General features: G+C 38.0%; 1 protein-coding gene across 7 annotated transcripts in view; it reads right to left on the bottom strand.

Moving 5' to 3' along the window:
• The window catches only part of LOC131903881 (BEN domain-containing protein 5), a 1,181,880-nt gene that overhangs the window by 710,791 nt on the left and 449,955 nt on the right, over positions 1–21,134 (bottom strand). The gene's annotated exons all lie outside the window — the stretch shown is intronic.

Raw genomic sequence — 21,134 nt, 5'->3', positions numbered from 1 at the left:
GTCACTGAATAATAAACTTTTCAACAACATATCTTAGTCTCAGGAATGACAGCTTTAGGCTGCTAAAATGAAGTAAAATAATTGTATAGTCTCGAGATATATAGTCTTGAGATACATAGATTGTCAAATAGGATGTTAAAAAAAATTTCATTTGCTTGTTTTTTAAAGTATCTGAAAGAAAACCAGGCTCTTACTACAATACATACTAGCTAATGTTAAGTGAGATATTCTGTGATCATTAGCATCTTTTCCAACAAATATGCTTAAATGTTAATGTTAATATCTTTATAGATCTACTGTGGAAAGAAGTCTCAGAGATATTTCCTTCCTGGGATAAGGAAATTTGCAGAGATGAAGCCAGGGTCCATATTTGACTCCTCCCGACTCTAAAGCCAATAGTATTTATAAGCCAGGGATCAATGTGTAGATAAGAATTTATTTCTCATTGCTCTGTACTCATCCTTCAAAAGTAATGATCATAATTTTAGGATCATGAAAAAAAATTCTGAAGTTTCAGGAACTCTACTGTCTGAATCACTACTTTCCTAAGTGGCCTAATTCTTACTGTTACATGTATGTCTAAATGGCTTCTAAGACGTCCAGAAATTCTCACAAGTCTGAGACTGTGATTTGAAAATATTCTTATATAACAACTCCCTCATGAAAGGGTTATAACCCCAGGAGTTGCCTGTAGTTGGCAGATAGGAGGATAAAACCTCGTAGAAATTGAATTGAGTTCTCTATGTTTATCAGAGTGGAAAAATAGGCACAAGGCTGCCAAAAAGGAAAGGTATAAGTCCTTGAGAGATGAACTTAGTTAAGGCAGAGGCTCCCGGGTGTCAGCACTGTCAGCAGAAGCCTCAGTCAATGTCACACACACAGTAAAGACCTGAGAAATATATGTTGTTGCACTTGCTGAAATGGTAGAGCATTTTAACCAAGCAATAATGCAGACTCAACTTTAGATCTGCTCTTAGGATCCAAAGACTAATATCTTTCTATAAGCTCCCTCCTAGCCAGCATTTTAAATGATTCTTCTCTGTCTATGCCCAGGGCCAATAGCACTCCATTAAAATACAAAGCAGTTCATCTCTTTAACTTAATTTCTCCCAACTGTGATCCTCCTTTCTCACTTTTCTTATATTTGTTCCATCCCTAGTCTCTTTTTTATTAAAATATTCTTATTACTTCTTTAATAATTTCATATAATATAATTTGATCATAATTGGTTCATAACTCCTCCCTTTAGCTCTTCCCAGATCTGCCCTCCTACCCCTCACTGCCTTGCATTTGGACAAAGAAAACATCACTCACTAAATGTTAAAGTACTTATTGAGCTTATACTATGTCCCAGATACAGAGTGCCAATTTACCAGGGCAGCTGCAAGCAATGAAGCTGGAGTGCTGTGCAAAGACATCAGTGTCTATGAGACAGGGAATCCTGACTGTGCTCCTTATTAACTGTGTCACCCATCCCAGCTTCTTTTTCTGAAAGATGCAGATTGCAGTCCTGCTGTGTGTTAGCATTTGGTGTCTGGCATTTTGTGGTTGCTTAAACATTCACTGAATCTCAGTCTTGAAATTGAAAGGGGGAATGGGAACTGAACAAGCATGAGACAGTGGAATTGAATTGTTTTTCCTTATGAGACCAAAAAAAGAAAAAAAAAGTGAGTTTTTTGCGTAGTCTAGGGTTCCTAGTCTGGCATCCAATGAGATGACAGCACAGCTCTACTCTGCCCAAGTTCTGCTACTGCTAGGGCTTCCTAAAATTCAGGGCACAGCATCTTCCAAGCAGCCCCCTCCCTCCTCACACTGGGAGTTCTGCACAGAGCCCTAAGAAAGTTGCCAGCCATGAGATTCTTTTTCCCTCCAATGAAAACACACATGGCACAAGCATATGATTCCCATCTGGATCCACCCCCGACTTCCGGCCAGGAGGCTGCTGTGTGGGCAGGACCGTCTGCCTTTGAATTTGCCAGCCTAACCTAGCACCCTGAGCTAGTCCTCTCTGGGGAGTAAAGCACAGATTTGGCAAAGCTCACATTTCTGTCACTTCCTCTCAGGGTCTTTTCCATCTTTACCTCTTTTTGGCCATGTCAAAAGAGGTTGATGTAGGACAGGGACATGTTTGCTCAGACAAAACAAATGGGTCTTTATTTCTAGAAGGAAGCAGAGCAGGCAGACTTTCCTTTAATCCAAGGAACAGATGCTGGCCCAGGAGGAGAGTGGCTGGAAGTCCCACCCTTCACCTTAAGGCCATTGGGGGCAGGAATTCTTTTTAAAATAAACAGATACCACCCCCCTCAGGTTCCCTGATGGCATCAGTGCCCAGCCACTTTAGTGTTATTACCATCATCATCCCTGCTGGATTCTATGCCCCAGTGAATTGGCAACATTCTTTCTATTTGCAAACAGTTTGCAAAATAAGAACCCCAGGAAGGATACAGGCTGGCCAGGCTCCAGAGACTTTCAGCAGCAGTCATGCTAAATCAGGGCTACTGCTCACTTCCTAACAACAAGTGCTGATACTGCCTCCCAGTGACCCTGGATCACCAGGGATATATCACCCCCTCCCCCAATTCCTCCTTCCCTTCCTACCTTCTTCTTCCTTCTGGAAATATGGAACCTGAGGAAACGAGAAGGTAAAACCTGGAAGTTCCAAACTGTTCATACATTTTCTGACATGGGGGTTTTAATTCCAGGAAGACTGGCCTGATAATAGCACTTTCTGAGTGATCTTCTAAGGTTTGAAGCTTTCCAATTCTTTTCTCCTTTAGTCTGGCGTTTATGATCCTCTACAATTTTGCTACTTGTGTCCATGACTTAGCATCTTTCCTGAACTAATCCATCCTCCCCACACACATCCTTTACTAGGATGGTTGCTCTATCATCAAATATAAATAAAAGGAAAATGGAAAACAATGGCTACTGCTATGGACTATGTGGCTATTGTTTAACTGGCTCCACGATAAGTTCTATATATGTATCTTATATATTAATCATAAAAAAACAAATCCAAGAAGTATACTCTATAAATATTCTCATCCCAAAGTTGAGGAAATTAAGGCTAGGAGTTAGCAAGTGACTTACCTATGGTCATAGAATTAGTATGTAAGATAATCTGAATTAAAATATCATTTAGGACATGAAATAGTTTTTTTCTGAAATAGATCTTTTAACCCTGACCCTAACTACCCTAATGCCCTTCAACCTTGACCTTGGCCTACATCAACCTCCTTCAACAAGTCAAGAAAGAAGAAAGCATACACAGGATCAAAGGTATTAAGCTCACTCCTCAGAGAGGATAAGCTTAGAGGACCAGGGTCTAGAGCAGCAACCTGTGGGGTGCAACCCCTTCGGGGGATGAACAACACTTTCACAGGGGTCACATATCAAATATTACATTATGATTCACCACAGTAGGAAAATTACAGTTACGAAGTAGCAATGAAAATAATTCTATGGTTGGGGTCACCACGACATGAGGAACTGTATTACAGGGTTACAACATCAGAAGATTGGGAACCACTGACCTAGAAGCTTAGTAAATGGCCAAAGTGATGCACTTGGTACAGAACTGAATTAAAATTAAACCTACATGATTCAAAATTCCTTACAATTAGTACCATAATCAGTGGTTATATTAGTTTAAATTAAATAAATACAAATGTAACTCAGTGGCTCAAATAAAGATATCAGTGAAAATGTGAAGAGTTGGTAATGTATGAAGTCAGTTACAACTGATACCACTAACACATATGGGAAAACAAAATTTGATTCATTTTAGTGAACAACTTGCTAAATGTGTGTGTGTGTGTGTGTGTGTGTGTGTGTGTGTTGCCTTTCTAGTCCCATTACACTCTTACTTCTTTACTTGTAATGTTGATTATGAATGGTAATAGTGGGCTTCTCTTCTTGTTCCCTGTAGTGATATATTGTGTAACCTAATAAATTTGCCTGAAGATCAGAGAATAGAACAAGCCACTAGATTAAACATAGAAGCCAGGCAGTGGTGGCACACATCTTTAATCCTAGCACTCAGGAGGCAGAGATCAGTCTGTATCTCTATGTGTTCAAAGGCACCCTGGACTACATGAGATTGACTCAGTCTAGGAAAGAAACAGAGCCAGGCAGTGGTGGCACACACCTTTATCCCAGTACTTGGTAGTCACACACCTTTAATCTCAGCACTAGGAAAGTTGAGACAGGAAATGGTATGTGTGGGCAGAGAAAGGTATATAAGGCATGAGGACACAGGAAATAAAGGCTTTGGGCTAGAGATTTTTTTTTCAGGCTGAGGAGTTGATGAGGAAAGAGCTGGTGGCTGTGGCTTGTTCCTTTGTCTCTCTGTTCTTTCAGCGTTTACCCCAATATTCTGGCTCCAGGTTTTTATTAAAAGACCTATTAGAATTCATTTTACAGTTTCTGATTTAAGGGGAAAAATCCAGTTTCTTCTCATCAAGTAAACTCTTAGCTTACAGTTTCATAAAGGCATTCTCTACCAAGCTAATGAAATTCCCCTATAAATTGTGAATTTTGCATCTTTCCCCTTCCTTTAAGCTTGCAGTCTCACTTCTGCCACTACCGTGTGCCCCAAATCAGCTAACTAATCAGAGGATAGTTGTTCCTTAACTGGTAAGATGGGAAATGATGTGGGGAGGTAGTGGCGCACGCCTTTAATCCCAGCACACAGGAGGCAGAGGCAGGTGGATCTCTGTGAGTTTGAGGCCAGCCTAGTCTACAAAGTAAATTCCAGGACAGTCAGAGTGGTTACACAGAGAAAACCTGTCTCAAAAAAACAAAAAACAAACAAGCAAAAAGATGGAGAATGATAACTCATAATAACTTTGTTGTATTACTTTTAAAATCCACCTCAGTGATGACACTGGATTTTGTGTCATCTGGGGAAGAGTTTGTATGATTATCTAGTGACTCCCTAAATAGACCAGGGGTCTCCAATCACCAGCTTCGGCATTTCTACACAGAGGCCCACATGCGGCGTTTCCTAAAACACAAATCTGCCTCACCCCTCTGAAACCCTTTGGGTGTCTCCTGTTGTCTTTAGGACAAATTAAAAATTCTTTAATATAACCATTTGTGTCTCAGATGATCATCCCTGCACACCCCTCCAGATCATGCTTCTCTACCTATATGCTCTTAATAGAGCCACAGAAACTATAGCTAACTCACCGCTCTGTTTTAAAAAGAAGTCTCTTTGGAACTCTGGGTCTGGTTTTCCTTTTTAATGACCAATTCAACATTGGCATCCCTCTCATCCCAGAAGACTTTCCTGACAGCAGCCACAGCAGGAATCTTTTACTTCTGTGATCTCTATTCTACTTCATGTTGCATGGTGCTACCTTTATGCTAATACTATGCTTTGACATTAACAGATTTGTAGTATTATTATTTTGTGTGCATGTAACTGTGTGACTGTGTGCATGTGCATGTGTTGCCGTGCATGCACACATGTGGAGGCCAGAGAACAATATCAGGCATTATTCTTCAGACTCTATCCCCCTATGTTTGGAGACAAGAGTCTTTCATGGGCTGAGGATTACTCAGGAGGCTATGCTGAGCTCCAGGGATCTGCTCGTATCCTCCAGTCTTCAATCCCTGCACTGGAATTGATAGAACACACGACTACACAGAGTTTTGTTTGTTTTAAAACATGGGTTCTGATCCAACTCTGATTTTAATGCTTGTAGAGCAAGACCTTTACTAGCTGAGCCATTTGCCCAGCCTTGTGGTTTTATTTTGAAGTCAGGTAATATACTCCTGACTACTTTGTTCCTTCTGGTCAAGATAGCTTTGTCTATTCCAGTTTATCTCCCCCACCCCCAAAAACGTGAGTGTGTGTGTGTGTGTGTGTGTGTGTGTGTGTGTGTGTTTCTAAATAGGGTTTAAGACTGTGTGTCCCTAATTCTATGAAGATTATACTTAGCATTTTGATTGATATTGCGTTGAACCCCTAGATTACTTTGGATAACAATGGCATTTTAACAATACTGAGGCTTCCAATAAATAAGCAAGAACTATTGTTCCACTTTTTTGTGTCCTCCTCAATTTGTCTCATTAATATCTCAAATTTTTAGTATGGATATCTTTTACATTTTAGTTAAATTTGTGTCTGATTATTTTTGGTAGCTATTACAAATAGTAATTGCTTTCTTGACTTCCATTTCATAGACTTCTTTATTTGTATACAGAAATACTACTAATTTTGTCATGTTGATTTAGTATCCTGAACTTTTTACCATATATATTTAATACTTCTGATAGTTTTTTAGTGACATCTTTATGGTTTTCCATACATGAGATAATCTGAAAACAGTGAAACTCATGTATCTGCAGATAACTGGTTTTCACACTCATACTAAACAAACCGGAGAAAGGACACTCTTCACCAAATAGAACAGGGGGATGTGGGTATCCACATGCAGAAAAATATTCCATATGAATGTCTCACCAATTTCAAGATCATCTGAAAATGAATTAATGACTGATATGCAAGGCCCAATTTTAGAAAACTGCTAGGAAAATGGGAATGTTTTAGGTTGTGGAAATGGGTGAGGATATTTTAGAGAAGACTCCAAAGGCACAGTATACAAAGTAAGCAGAAATGGCTGCATCAACCAAAAAGTTGCAGTATAGTAAAGAAACAATCTTTTCTTTATAGTGTATAGGTTTACAGCATAGGAGAAAATACTAATTATACCTTCAATAAAAGGTTGATATCTAGGAGTTCAAAACTCCCATAGTAAAAATGCAATATCCTGATTAAGAATGGTCAATAGACCTAAATAGATATTTCTGAAAAAGAATACATTAAAAACGGACAATAGGTGCATTAAAAATCAACATCAGAAATAATCAGGGAAATCCAAATCAAAGCCATTATTATTATTACACACATTAACACATACATATACAAGTATGTATATAAAAATATAACCTGCTGAGTTCATTTAGTGTTGCTCATATGCATAAATGTTTAGGGGTGACTACTTGGATTGGGATAACCCACCAGGGGACTCATTCTTGGAGAAAATTAACTTGCCTTTCTTATTTTTTAATAACTGAGTTACCTATCTGGTTGTACTCTGTTTCTCCCTTTGCCTTTCTTATTTTTTAATAACTGAGTTACCTATTTGGCTGTACTCTGTTTCTCCCTTTGGACTGTGTGTTCCTTGAGGACAAGGATCAAACCTTCATTTGTAGTACACAACAGGTACTCAGATGTTTGTTAACTAATAAGAAAGAACTAAAAATGGCCATCCACCCAGTCTGCATTATAAAATTGACATTCACCAATTGATATCCCTCAATTCACAGCATAATTTATTTAAGGATTTGCTAAACTGGTTCTGCTTTGGGCTCTGCTAATTCCATCTCCAGAGAAATGGCTGCAGTCAATTCTTCATTGCAAAGTGAACTTTTCTCTTTTCAACTTCTCCCCTTCTTTTTTTTTCCTACAACAAACCAGCTGAGGAGTTGTAATTATGAGAGACTCTACACTACAATTACCATAGCACTTAACTCTGTATTGACATCTGTAAAAGAAATAACTCTTGGAATTTAAGAACAATGATGTGTTTCCTACCTTTCTTTAACATGTATCTTTTAACTTTAAAAAACTATCATCACTTTTGACACCTGTCTTAACAGTTTTGAAATATCAAAATTTTATTCTTGGGGAGAAATCTTGATACAAAAGAAGCAATACGCTGGATTTCATTATGAATTAGTCTACTCGAACATATCTGAAACTTTATCATTTGAAGAATTCTTGACCCTGTGCCTGAAAACATAGGAAGGTACTGGCGAGGTATTCAAGGATTTGCAAATGTTTAGACACAGGTGTGAGAAACTTCACATTCTGAATTATGCTACCTATAAGTAGCAGGTAATGTGAAGGATATCTATTGGAGGTAGTTGGATGATGTCCTGGCTATTTTTATATCAATTTGACACAAGCTAGAATCAGTTGGAAAGAGAGAATCTCAGTTGAGAAAAAGCCTCCATAAGATTTGCCTGTAGTCAAGTCTGCAGAGCATTTTCTTAATGAGTGATTGATCTGTGAGGGCCTCACCTATGGTGGGTGGTGCCATCCTCAGGCAGGTAGTCCAGTGGAAAGCAGGCTGAGCAAGCCACAAGGAACAAGCCAGTAAGCTCTGTCCTCTTTGGCATCTGCATCAGTTCCTGCATGCAGGGTCTTTCCTTGAGTTCTGCCCTGACTTCTCCGTAACCTGAGAGTTGTAAGACAAATAAACCCTTTCCTCCACAAGTTGTTTTTGGTCATGGTGATTATCACAGCACTAGAAACTGTAAAACAAGCCGGGTGGTGGTGGTGCACCTCTTTAATCCCAGCACTCAGGAGGCAGAGCCAGGTGGATCTCTGTGAGTTCGAGGCCAGCCTGGTCTACAGAGTGCGTTCCAAGAAAGGTGCGAAGCTACACAGAGAAACCTTGTCTCAAAAAAACCAAAAACCAAAACAAAACAAAAAAGCAAGAAACTGTAAAACAGATGACATGCCTGTTTCCTCCCCCTATGAGCCTTACTTCCAACATCTGAAGAAACTGTACAATGTCGATTCAGTGCAGCTATTATAAAAGTCCACATTAAAATAACTGACTTCCTTATAATACCACTTCAAATATTAGATATAATTACCACTAAAAATGTTTTTCAGGATTTATTTTAATAGTATTTGGGTCAGTTGCCAGCTATAAAGCCGTAATACAGGGCTGGCAAGATGGTTCAGTGGGTAAGAGGACTTACTATTTAAGCATGAGAACCTGAGTTAGAGTCCCCATCACCTACAAACAAGTTGGATGTGGTCATGTGCAAGGCAATTTCAGTACTGTGGTTTTAGGAGGCATAACCAAGAGGATTGTGAAGCCTTGCTGGCTACTAGCCTAGCTTCAGGTTCAGTGAGAGATCCTGACTCAAGGAACTAATGTGAACAGTGATGCAGCAGGACACTTGACATCCTCTCAAGGTCTCCACACATGAGCATGACAGTGGGCACCCAAACATACACATGTATTTATAGCACACACATAGACATAGTGTTAAAATTACATTTATTATAACTATACAATATTTGTATTATATCAATTGCTCTGACTCAGTTTTGTAAGTTGCACTAACATTGATAAAATGTACTGACATTTTCTGAGTACCTTTTGGGCTTATACTGTTCTAAGCATTTTACAAGAATTTCCTAATTTGATTCTCATAGTGCTATAAAATTGATATTACTGTCTTCATTTTTCAAAACAGGAAATGGTGTCAGAGTGGGTAAGTGATCAAGAGTTACTAAGGGACAAACTGATGTGTGAACCCAAGTAGTCTGGCTATAATTCTGACCCTTACAGCAAGCCAAATGCAATGAATCATTTGATGTTGGTTTCTATACTATACCAGCATCTGTTTTAAGTGTCCATTTAATTCAATCAACTGGCACATAATGAGTTATGGACACAGTATAGGAAATGTGACTGTTCCTTAAAAGGAAATCAATCACACACTCAGGATGTCATTAAAAGAGATCAGAAAAATGTGAGCAATATAATTGATATTTTCATCACTGGTCTCACAAAGCAATACATGTCCATTATTTTTATGGCAGAATATTGAGCTAGCTTGGAATTCATCTTTCTCAGCTCCCTTGCCCAAGCTATTAAATGGTTATTTTCATCTCTCCATGTAAACAGTTATTTACATTACCAAGCAAGAAAGGGGATCTGTTTGGTTACTGAATTGTAAAGATCATGTAGCTAAGGAATTTTGGTTCTAAAAAACCTAGGGAAATGTTTTGCAATTCAAAGGACATGTTGCTTCTAAGAAACATCTATATGGCATCTTATGACAAAAGTTGAGAGCTGGTGGTTTGCAAAGAATAAAAACCAACTCAAGCTTCCTCCAGGAAACTAAGGGTAATGTGAGGACCTGGGCTCCATTTTATCAGAAAACGGGGTGTTTCTGTCTCATTCTTTCCTCACAGTGACTGGTATGTAGTATGTGCTTGCTTACCCATCTCTGTTGTCAGCAGGCGTTCTACTGCACAATCTGTATGTGAATATCATAGTTTTTAAGATTGGGGCCCTCGGGCTCCATTCAAGCTATAACTCTTAGCTGCTTTTCACAGTTAACAAATGAACTCTTCAACTTCCTGGGATAGAAAACATGATTGATTCAGCTTTAATCAGGTCCTGGTTTGCCTGGGGATTCAGATCACATGGTACATAATAAGTTCTAGTATATATTAGATGTGTGTGTGTGTGTGTGTGTGTGTGTGTGTGTATGGGGAAGGGGAGGAAGGGCATCTCAATTATAGGAACTGTTCAACTTAGAAACATATTTAATTGTCTTAAGAAAGCATCTCTAGGCTCAGGAAGATTGAACATTATGAAAGTGTATGGCAGTATTTTATATCACCACTGTAAGTGATAAGGATTGTAAATACTTTTTATTTCATTACTATGTATTTCTATAACTCAGGTTTGGCTAGGATAATACTTAATTTACATAAATTATCACAGTATAAGTGTTAGCAGTACCACATTTTGCTCTTAGAAGAGGCCTTGTTTGGGAGATAATCGTTTAGCCACTGTGCTCATCACATATGCTTAAAGCATATACTTCGAAATTTTTGTAAAGCACAAAGGTACAGTAATTCAATTTTAAGATGAATGAATGATAGATATTTAAATTTTTGTTATTTTAAAAATCATACAGTCAAGATTTGACTTAAAAGAAGTTGGATGTTCCCCCAGATTCACTCTTAGCCATTTGTTGATGTTCCCAGCAATCCCTTCCAGGCTGGGAATATATATTCTCTCTCAGACTAATTCAGCATGATAGTCTATACATAACCGCAGATTTTTTCATGCACAACAGAATGAAGGAAAAGCAGAATCAACAGGAGACCAGTTAGTCTTGTTGAGTGACTTGTGAGACCTAAAAGGCAAACGTGCAGTAGCAAAGCACGTCATCTGGGATAAGTCAAATGTATACTGGTAATGAAAGTTTTGATGTATCAGCAAAAAGCAAAATGCAAATGACTAAAACAGTCCCTCCTTTAAGTGATTAGATGTTTTTTTATTTTTAATTTTTATTTTGCAATACAATTCAGTTCTACATATCAGCCACAGATTCCCTTGTTCTCCCCCCTCCCCCCCTCACCTTCCCCCCAGCACGCCCCCCATTCCAATCTCCTCCAGGGCAAAGCCTTCCCCACAGACTGAGATCAACCTAGTAGACTCAGTCCAGGTAGGTCCAGTCCCCTCCTCCCAGGCCGAGCCAAGGAACCCTGCATAGGCCCCAGGTTTCAAACAGCCCACTCATGCAGTGAGCACATGACCCGGTGCCACTGCCTGGATGCCTCCCAAACAGATCAGGCCAATCAACTGTCTCACCCACTGAGAGGGCCTGATCCAGTTGGTGACCCCTCAGCCATTGGTTCATATTTCATGTGTTTCCGTTTGTTTGGCTATTTGTCTCTGTGCTTTATCCGACCTTGGTCTCAACAATTCTCGCTCATATAAACCCTCCTCATTCTCATTAATTGGACTCCCAGAGATCCACCTGGGGCCTAGTCATGGATCTTTGCATCCAGATCCCTCAGTAGTTGGATGAGGTTTCTAGCTCGACAATTAGGGTGTTTGGCCATCCCATCACCAGAGTAGGTCAGTTCGGACTGTCTCTCGACCATTGCCAGCAGTCTGTTGTGGGGGTATCTTTGTGGATTTCTGTGGGCCTCTCTAGCAAAAAAATCTCTGAACACATTTTTTGGAGTTATAAAAAAAATCAATATATTGACAAAGTAAAATTTACATCGATGTACTTTTTACTTCTGTGCAGGTACACCATTGCTTTATTTAAAATGAAGCAATGGCAATTAAATTACTTTTGGAGAATTCATTATGGACTTTGCATGCCCCATAAAGTGAAACAGACAAAGAATTTAGGGAGAGATCACTGAATCAGCAATTAAATGTTCCTGAGATGTTGAAAAAAGAGAAACATTGGATTATCCGTTCAGCGTATAGCAGGGGGGAAATAAGCTACATCAGATAGTCTTTGTGTGTGTAATAAATTGGAAAATTTCACTATAACAAGTCATCATAGTCCTAAACAAAGGCTAAATGCAAAAGAGGAAATGTTCACTACATGTTGAAGTTGGAAAAGACCTTAGAAGATCATTTAATCCTCTGATTTTAACAGCTGGTAAGCTAAGGTCTAAACATAGTAAATAAATGTGCTGCATCACATGGCAAGCAAGAATTAGGACCTGCTCCCATGTCTGCCGCTTTGCTCAGTGTTTACTATAACCAGACTAAGGACTAATAATGGAACATGGCTTTTTCTTCTAGCATTTTTTGCTTAAAGCCTAATTAATGAGGTTATTTAGGGAACAGGGAGAATTGAGATAGTCAAGGCCAGAATAAATAAAGATAGCGGGGAAGAACTTTAGAATGTTTTCTGAGAATAAGGCATAGAAGAGGCTATAATTCACAAGTGAGTAGGCAGGAGAATAAGAGGTTACAAAAATGTTACCACCTTGCTAAACATTTCACAAGTCTTGCAGTGGACTCTCTCTGCAGCTCATCTTGTATAATCACTAATCTGGCACTCAGCCTATATTTCTAAGTTTATACATGTTTTGTTTGAGTGTAGAGACTGTCTTACATGTGGAAATTATGAAAGTTAACTGACAGACTGGTATCACGCAGTTCAGTTTGAAAACCAAATAAATTCATAAAGAAATTAGATTGTGATGACTAGCCTAAGTGTGGAAGAAATAATAAAATGTTGAAAGGAATGAATCTTTATAAACTTTTGATTATTTCACTCACACTAATTAATTTAAATGCAACATAGAACACATTTGTATTGTTGGTAGCAATGGTTATCAAATAATTTGGGAATGTTAATGTACATGTATTGTTAAGATAGAGAAGTGCCAACATACATATCACCAAAGGAGCTTGTAAATAATATAGAATTTGGAACCAATGAGAGGGCTCAGCACAGCAAAGTTGGTTGCAAATCAAGCCTGACAACTTGAGTTTGATTCCCAACATCCATGTAAAAGGCGAGGTGTTGGTACATGCATCTGTAATCCCTGCACTCCTATGGGGGGGTGAGAGGAAGAGGCAGAACTGTTTGGATGCTTGGAAGATCATACAACAGAGAAGAAAAAATTTTAAAAAAGAAAGACCATGACTTAGAGAAGGTAGAAGGAAGGAACTGAGTCCTGAAAATTATCCTCTGACCTCCACATGCACTCAACGGCACAGGCATGTGCCTACACACACACACACACACACACACACACACACACACACACACACACAAACACACACACACATACACACACACCATACAAAATCCATTCTTAAAATAACGATATTAAATAAAATATATTTTTAAAAATACAGAATTACATGTGTACCTTCTGGAACAGAATATTCTGACTTACTATGTTTCGAGTAGGGTAGGAGTTTGTGAATGGGCAGTTATGGTCATTCTGATGCCAATGATTTGTACACTACATTTTAGCAAGACCTGACTAATTCAAAGTTCTCCAATATTTGCCTTGGAGGATTTTATAGATATTTTTCCCTTCACAGCAAATCACTTATTCTTAAATAAATGATGCTTTTATATTCTTACAGGTCTGAATGTTAGTTTTGTTGTTTTTAATTCATGTAACTTACATACTATCTACAAATGGCAGCATAATAAAGAAATAAAATAACAGTAAATGAGACATGAGAGTTTGTATTAGATGATTACTAAGTAACCCTCAAATATAATTTATAATAAAATAAATGCATTACCAATGTAAATATTAAGAATTAAGAACTAGCATACATCATATATTAAGCTAGTGAGCAAAATAGACAAATGGAATCATAAAATTAAATACTATAAAAATATAATAGGAAGTAGAGTATGGATTTTGGAAACAAGGAGGGATTACATCAGGTTTCTTCATTAAACATAGAGGTCAGAGATATATAAAAAGACTGGTTTTCAGCATAGATTTAAAAGAAGAATGGATTATCAAGAAGATATCTGAGAAAAGACGGGCTGAAACAGGGTCAGAGGATGCATGAATGCTCAGACAAGAGATCACTCAGCAGAAACAGGGCTAGTAAAGGACAAAGCAGTGCTAAGCAAAGTCAGAGGGTTGGAAGGTTCAGATAAAGTAATGCTTTCCACATTGTTTTAAGGTCTTTGTAATTTGAGTGAAGTGGAGAATCACTAGAGAGCTTTATTAGAAGCATGACCTAATATGCCTTATGGTTTTTTGTTTTTTGTTTTTTTGTTTTTTTTTAATGTCCCAGAGTACTGTTTGTAAAATACTAGGAAGTGAGCTAAGAGATTAATTATGAAACTATTCTAGTAAATCAATGTTGGTGGTTCAGACTAGGGCAGTATTGGAGGAAAAGTCAATTTGATTTTGTAAATTAGGAAAGATTTCAAGACATAGAGGGCCACTACTCAGACCTTACTCTGTCAGAAAATGCTAAGTTGTGACCCCAAGAATGGAATTGTATGAATCATTCTTTAATCTGCTCACATAAAATAAGATTTGGAGGATACATAGAATTAAGTGAGGGAGAGAGACTCTGGTCCTGTGACATTTATTTAAGGGGTCAGGGCAATGCTGCAATGAACGTAATGGCAATTCTGTCCTCCTAGGAAACCAAACAGACTGGCTGAACTGTCTATATTTATTGAGCACAATCTATGTGATCAGAGCTAATAAAAACAGTTTTTTTTAATCTAAAAAATATAGAGAATTGGAATTTAAATCAGCAAGCCAGGCTCCAAAATTTTCACTCATTAACTAGTAGAATGTATTGCTTCTCAGATTGATTATAAATCTTCTTCTCACATGCAAACTTGTGGCAATAATGATAGTAACTACTTCAAAAGATTTTTCTGAGGCTGGGGAGATGGGTCTATGGGCAAAATGCTCATTGTGAAGGCATGAGGGCCTGAATTCAAAGGCCCAAAACCCATGTAAAACCACATTTGATCACATGCACCTTAACTCTCAATGCTCTCACAGTAAAAAGATAGGTAGAGATTAAATAATCTCCAGAAATTCATGGGTCAGCTGGCCTACCATATGCAGAGGTGAACAATGAAAAAAGAGATCATGTCTGAAACAAGGATAAAGGTGAAAACCAATACCTAAGATTGTGCTCATGTGGCGATGGCATATACACATACTCACTCATACACACATACATACATATGTACACACAAAGATTATTATGAGCATAATAAAAAGTATTAGTCTTGCACTATACATATAAATATTACCATATTTGATAAAGAAAAGTGTAACAATAGCTTTTGCCTGCTCTTACAGTTGTTTATTTTATGTGCTAATAAACTGAAGCATGATGATGTTTGAATGTCAAACTAAATAGAAAAAAAATAACAGAATTTCATTTCAGATCTTGACTCTAAAATTTTGTTCCATTATTTTCATTGGTTCTAATGGGTACAGAAGATAGGATGTGCAAGGGCACCAAATGTTACCTTTAGTTACAGGAATACTCAAATAAAGTATGATTAAGAAGTCATAAAGATGGCTCGAATGATTGCCACTTTTCAAAAGGACACATGTTTGATACAGCATCCACTTCAGGTTCTCCACAACCACCTGTAATTCCAGCTCCAGGTAGTCCAACACCTACTTCTGTCTTCCACATACCTGGATTCACATGCACATATTCCCCCACCCAATACACATAATTAAAAATAAAATAAATATTTTTAAAGTAATTTAAATGGAACTTAATTATAAGAATACCAAGAAATTCAATTTAATAGTAATACTCAGCTTTAAAACATAGTAAAATACACTCAAAAACTATAAAAATAAATAGTTAATATGCTTAATAAAAATATACTTAATAAATATGCTTAATAAAATTGAAAAGCTCACATAAACAAAGTTAATCAGATTCTACTATCATTGGAAAAAGAAAAGTCACATCATGCTCCTGGATGGAAATTTTTAATACTGTGATACCAACTTTGTTCAAATTATCTTTCAGACTTAATCCAACACCATAAACTACAAAGAAGTGTACAGGCTGACATTACCTGTAGTTCTAGAAATAGGAGGCTAAGGCAGGACAATTGCCATGAATTTGAGGCCAGACTGGGTTACCATGTGAGACTGAGTCCCCCAAAAGACAAAAGAACTAAAGGAATACTTTAGGAGAGTTATCAAAAGAAGAAAAACCAAAATGGCTACAAATATCAAAACAACCCTGAAAGCTCATCTTACCCTAGTCAGAATGACAAAGATCAACAAAACAAATGACAACAAATGCTGGAGGAGATTGTGGGAGGGACCCTCATTCACTGTTGGAGCAACTGCAAATTAGGGCAGCCACTATGGAAATCAGGATGGAGAATTTTCAGAAAACTAAAAATGAATCAACTATATTACCCAACTATACCACTCTTTAGTTTAGCTAGAGTTTTCCTGGTCCTGCCTGGCCCACAGTCAGGACAAATCTCTCTCACCCTCCAGTCTCACAGCCGCTCAGACCCAGCTGAGTAAACATACAGAGACTTATATTGCTTACAAACTGTATGGCTGTGGCAAGCTTCTTGTTATCTAATTCTTCTATCTTAAATTAACCCATTTCTATAAATCTATACCTTGCCACATGAGTACATGTTGGTACTCATGGTGGCAGATGGCAGTGTCTCCTGACTCAGCCTTCCTGTTCCCAGAATTCTCTTCTCTGCTTGTCCTGCCTATACTTCCTGCCTGGCTACTGGCAAATCAGCATTTTATTTATACAGAGTGATATCCACAGCACTTTAGCTCTGTCCAAAGGACTTGACTTTCTATTTCACAGATACTTGCTTAGCCATGTTCATTATTCACAACATCTAGAACATAGAAGCATGCTAAATGTCCAACTGGTGAATGAATAGTGAAAAACCAACATTGCAGGATAACACTAAGAATGCACTTGTAGTATATATACATACTTTAGAGGTAATCAACAGCTCTCCTCCATTTGAACTTAAGAACTGTTTAACAACAGGAACTGGAAACCTAGCTAACTAATTAGGGATAGTGAATCATGGTTATCAAAGAAGAATCAACAACCACTAATTTACTAAACCAGCATAATCCCTAACAACAATCTATAAACATTTATCCTTATTCCTACAGATAAGTGTAGTTCTTCCCCCTCATCAAGGAACAATCACTTTGCAATAGACAGAGACTATTACAGAAAACTACAAGCAATAAAAATGCAAAGTTGTGGAACCCAGTCCCAAAGTTTACATCTACAAAACATTCTCACCTATAGCCTAGGTAACATATGGAAGAGGAGGCAGAAAAGACTGTAAGAGCTCAAAGATCAGGGAGTTTGCTATGAGATTGTGTCTTATGGTAATGACAGTAGCTACACTCATAAAATGTCACCAACATGACTGCCTATACATGAGCTCAACAAGGAAGACATCAATAGAAATGTCAAGTAGTCAGGGAAAGCCCACAAGGCCTCAAATCTACACCAAGAATTATAGGCAACTAAGAAATGCTGAAAGTGGGAGAAATTGTCTTCTCCAGGGAAGAGCCCACCAACTGATCATTCAATAACAAATGGTCAGCCCCAAAAATGTACACACAAGTAACATTATACAAACTGAGTAGGTTATTTTTAGGAATATACACATATTTTTTAGGAATATACACACATACATGAACATAACAATTAAGGGAAAAGAGGCCATGATTCTAAAAACAGCAATGAGGAGTATATGGAAGTTTTGGAGGGAAGAAAGAAACGGGGAAATGATGTAATTTTGTTGACTTTATGAGTTTAAAATTGCCATGAAAACAAACCTCTGGCATGTTTGTGATGGCATTTACAGATTAGGTTAATTGATAAGGGAAGATGCACCCTAAATGTGAGCAGCATAATTTCACGTGCTATGTCACTAACTATAACAGAAAGGGGGAAAGGTAAGCAGGAGCACCATCTCTCTGCTTCTTGCTTGTGGATGCAACAGGACATAATGCTACCTTGTGTTCCAGGGGCTGACTTTCCCATCAAGACAGACTGCATCCTTGAACTATGAACAAACCCTTCTTCTTTAAGCTGCTTCATCAGGGATTTAATCACAGAAAGAGAAAAATAACTACTGTAGAAATGTGATATCAAAAAGTGAGCCCATAGCTGTTTAAACCTGACATGTGGCAGCTGAGCTGGAGAGGCAGGCCAACTGAGCTCTTTGGAACCCAGATAATTTCATCAAGAGTTCCAGATGGTAGACAAGGAGTCACAGGTGTAGTGTTGGCGCTACAAAATTTTTATTTTTGTTTGTTCGCTTGCTTGCTTTGCTTTGGTCCAATCTTTCCTTGTCATGGTCTCATTACTTCATTTTGCAATAGAAATGCTTACTATTTCTTACTGTATATTGGAAGAATATAACATATTTATTAAGTAATAGAGTGAATCTCAAACAACTGCTTTGAGTTTCAGATGAGACTTTTGAATAATGTTTTACTGTTAAAGAAAGTTTCAGGAATGAGTTATATGTATTTTGTAATGTAAATTTATTTTGAGATGTAAATGAACCTTTAGAAGATCAGAACAGGATGCTATAATTGAAAGTGATGGGTGCTATGATTGAAAGTGATGTGTTTGGGTGTCATATTGACAAGAGGTAGAGCTATAATTGTTAATCCTGGTTGTCAGCCACACAGGACTTCATATCACCATGGAAACTAACCTCCAGGCATGCCAGTGAGGGTTTTCTAGAGTGGGTTAATTGTGGTTGGAAGACTCACCCTAAATGTGTTTGTCACTATTCCATAAAGTGGTTCATAGGACTAGAAGAGGAAGCTATCTGAGTATCACTATTCATCTCCTTCTGCCTCCTGACTAGAAAAACAGTGTGACCACTCGCTTAACACTCCTTTTTTCATGCCTTCTTTGCCATGAAGGACTGCATTCTCAAACTGTGAGCCAAATAGTCTTCATATGAAAAATGTACACAAAATGTATGGAGGAACCTTAAATACATGTTGCTACACTAAAGAGCCAATCTGAAAAAGATACATCCTTCACAATTCCAGTCATAAAGTACATTCTGTTCTAAAGAAGGCAAACTTATGGAGACAGTAAAAATATCAGTTATTGTTAAAGACTTAAGAGAAGCGAGGAAAAGAGGAATGAATAAGTGGAACATAAATTACTTAAGGGCAGTGAAGCCATAATTCTGTATGAAATCATAGTGGTGGATTAATGCCAACACATATTTGTCAAATTTCATAGACTATAAAATGCAAATAATGAACACTAATTTAAAACTACTATCAACTGAAAGAAAAGCATCACAACTGAAGTGGGGGGGCATGAACACAAGAGTTACATACAAAAGCAAATTACCATTACTCTTATTTAAAATGTTTAACCTTACTTACCAGTAAGGAGAGTTAATAACTAGGAAAGGGTATTATTTAATTTTGAAGACAATTAGAAAGATTGGCACATTGGAAGAAATATTAAGTAACAGAATATGAAGTGCATTTTATTGATAGGGTTCAAAAATGTTTTCAATATACATAATATCTATCCCACATCTTAGATTTGATCTAACAAGTTAATCATTATGAAAATAAAAGTGTTTACTATATCATTCCTTAGCATAGAATTTATTTTTAATTTTTTTTTATTGAAAATAAGAGTCTTTACAGGGCGGTGGTGGTGCACACCTTTAATCCCAGCACTCGGGAGAAAGAGCCAGGCCAATCTCTGTGAGCTGATGGCCAGCCTGACCTACAGAGCGAGATCCTGGATAGGTACCAAAACTACATGGAGAAACCCTGTCTTGAAAAATAAAAAAAAAAAAGTTTTCTCTCATATAATACATCCTAACCACAGTTTCCTCTCCCTCCACACCTCTTTCACCCCCACCTATCCTTTCTCCCAGATCCACTCCCTCTCCATTTCCTCTTCAAAAAAGAGCAGGCCTCCAAGAAACAACAGGCAGACAGGATGAAACAAGATACAATAAGACAAAGCAAAAGCCCTCACATTGAGGCTAGATAAGCCTACCCGATAGGAGAAAAGAGTCTCAAGAGCAGGCAAAAGAGCCATAGATACATCCCCAGAAGTTTTATAAAAACATCATGCTAACAGCCATAACATATACACATAAGACCTATTGTAGACCCATGCAGGCATCATGCTTGCCATTTCTGTCTCTAAGAGCTCATGTGAGACATGCTTAGTTGATTCCATGATCCATGTTATTCTAGTGTCCTCTATCCCTCCATTTAATTTTAACACTAGGGTATTAGTAAAATACATTAAATTTTTCTAAATAATGAACTCCTGAAAAATCCCCAAAGAGCCCTCTAAAAACAATAAAATATAGATAGAATTTACTACAAGTAAAGAAAAAATAGATGTATAAAATTGCATCATGTTATCTTATTTTTAAGGCAAAAATATATAAAATTCTACTATTTTTGTCTCTCTATATGTCTGTCATCCATGGATCTACTTGTCTGAGAAGAAAAACAAAAAACGTAAAACTAGCTCTCTGCCCCAATTGCCAGCCAGCAGGGAAGACTCCTTCAGGGAGGCTCCCCCACCAAAATCCCCCATCAGACCCTGCAATATACAAGACCCACACTCTACCCCAAACATACTCATCCCCCTAAAACCCCAGTGGCTTCCTGAGACACAGAATCTGCCATCTCTCACTGGACTAAGAGGTGGGTGATTCTTCTACCACCCAGAGAGTCCTACTTCTAGGACCTAGGCCCTGAGACACAACCAGTCCCTGGGAACCCCCACCCACCTCTGCCCTGGTTGCCAGCCAGCAGGGAAGACTCCTGTGGGCAGGATTCCCCACCAAACCCCCCCCATTGGAACCTGCAATCTGCAAAACCCAAACCCTTCTCCAAACCTACCCTCCCCTATGTGACCCCAGTATCTCCCTGAGACACAGAATTCACCAACTCTGATTGGACCAAGAGCCCTGATAAGACCAAGAGTGGCTCCCTGAAACCCAGAATCAGCCAGTTCCAATTAGACCAAGAGCTAAGATTG

Source organism: Peromyscus eremicus, chromosome 2 (assembly GCF_949786415.1).
Source record: "Peromyscus eremicus chromosome 2, PerEre_H2_v1, whole genome shotgun sequence".
NCBI classification, from domain to species: Eukaryota; Metazoa; Chordata; class Mammalia; order Rodentia; family Cricetidae; genus Peromyscus; species Peromyscus eremicus.
The sequence above is the reverse complement of the archived record's forward strand: the minus strand, read 5'-3'. Positions and strand labels throughout refer to the sequence as shown.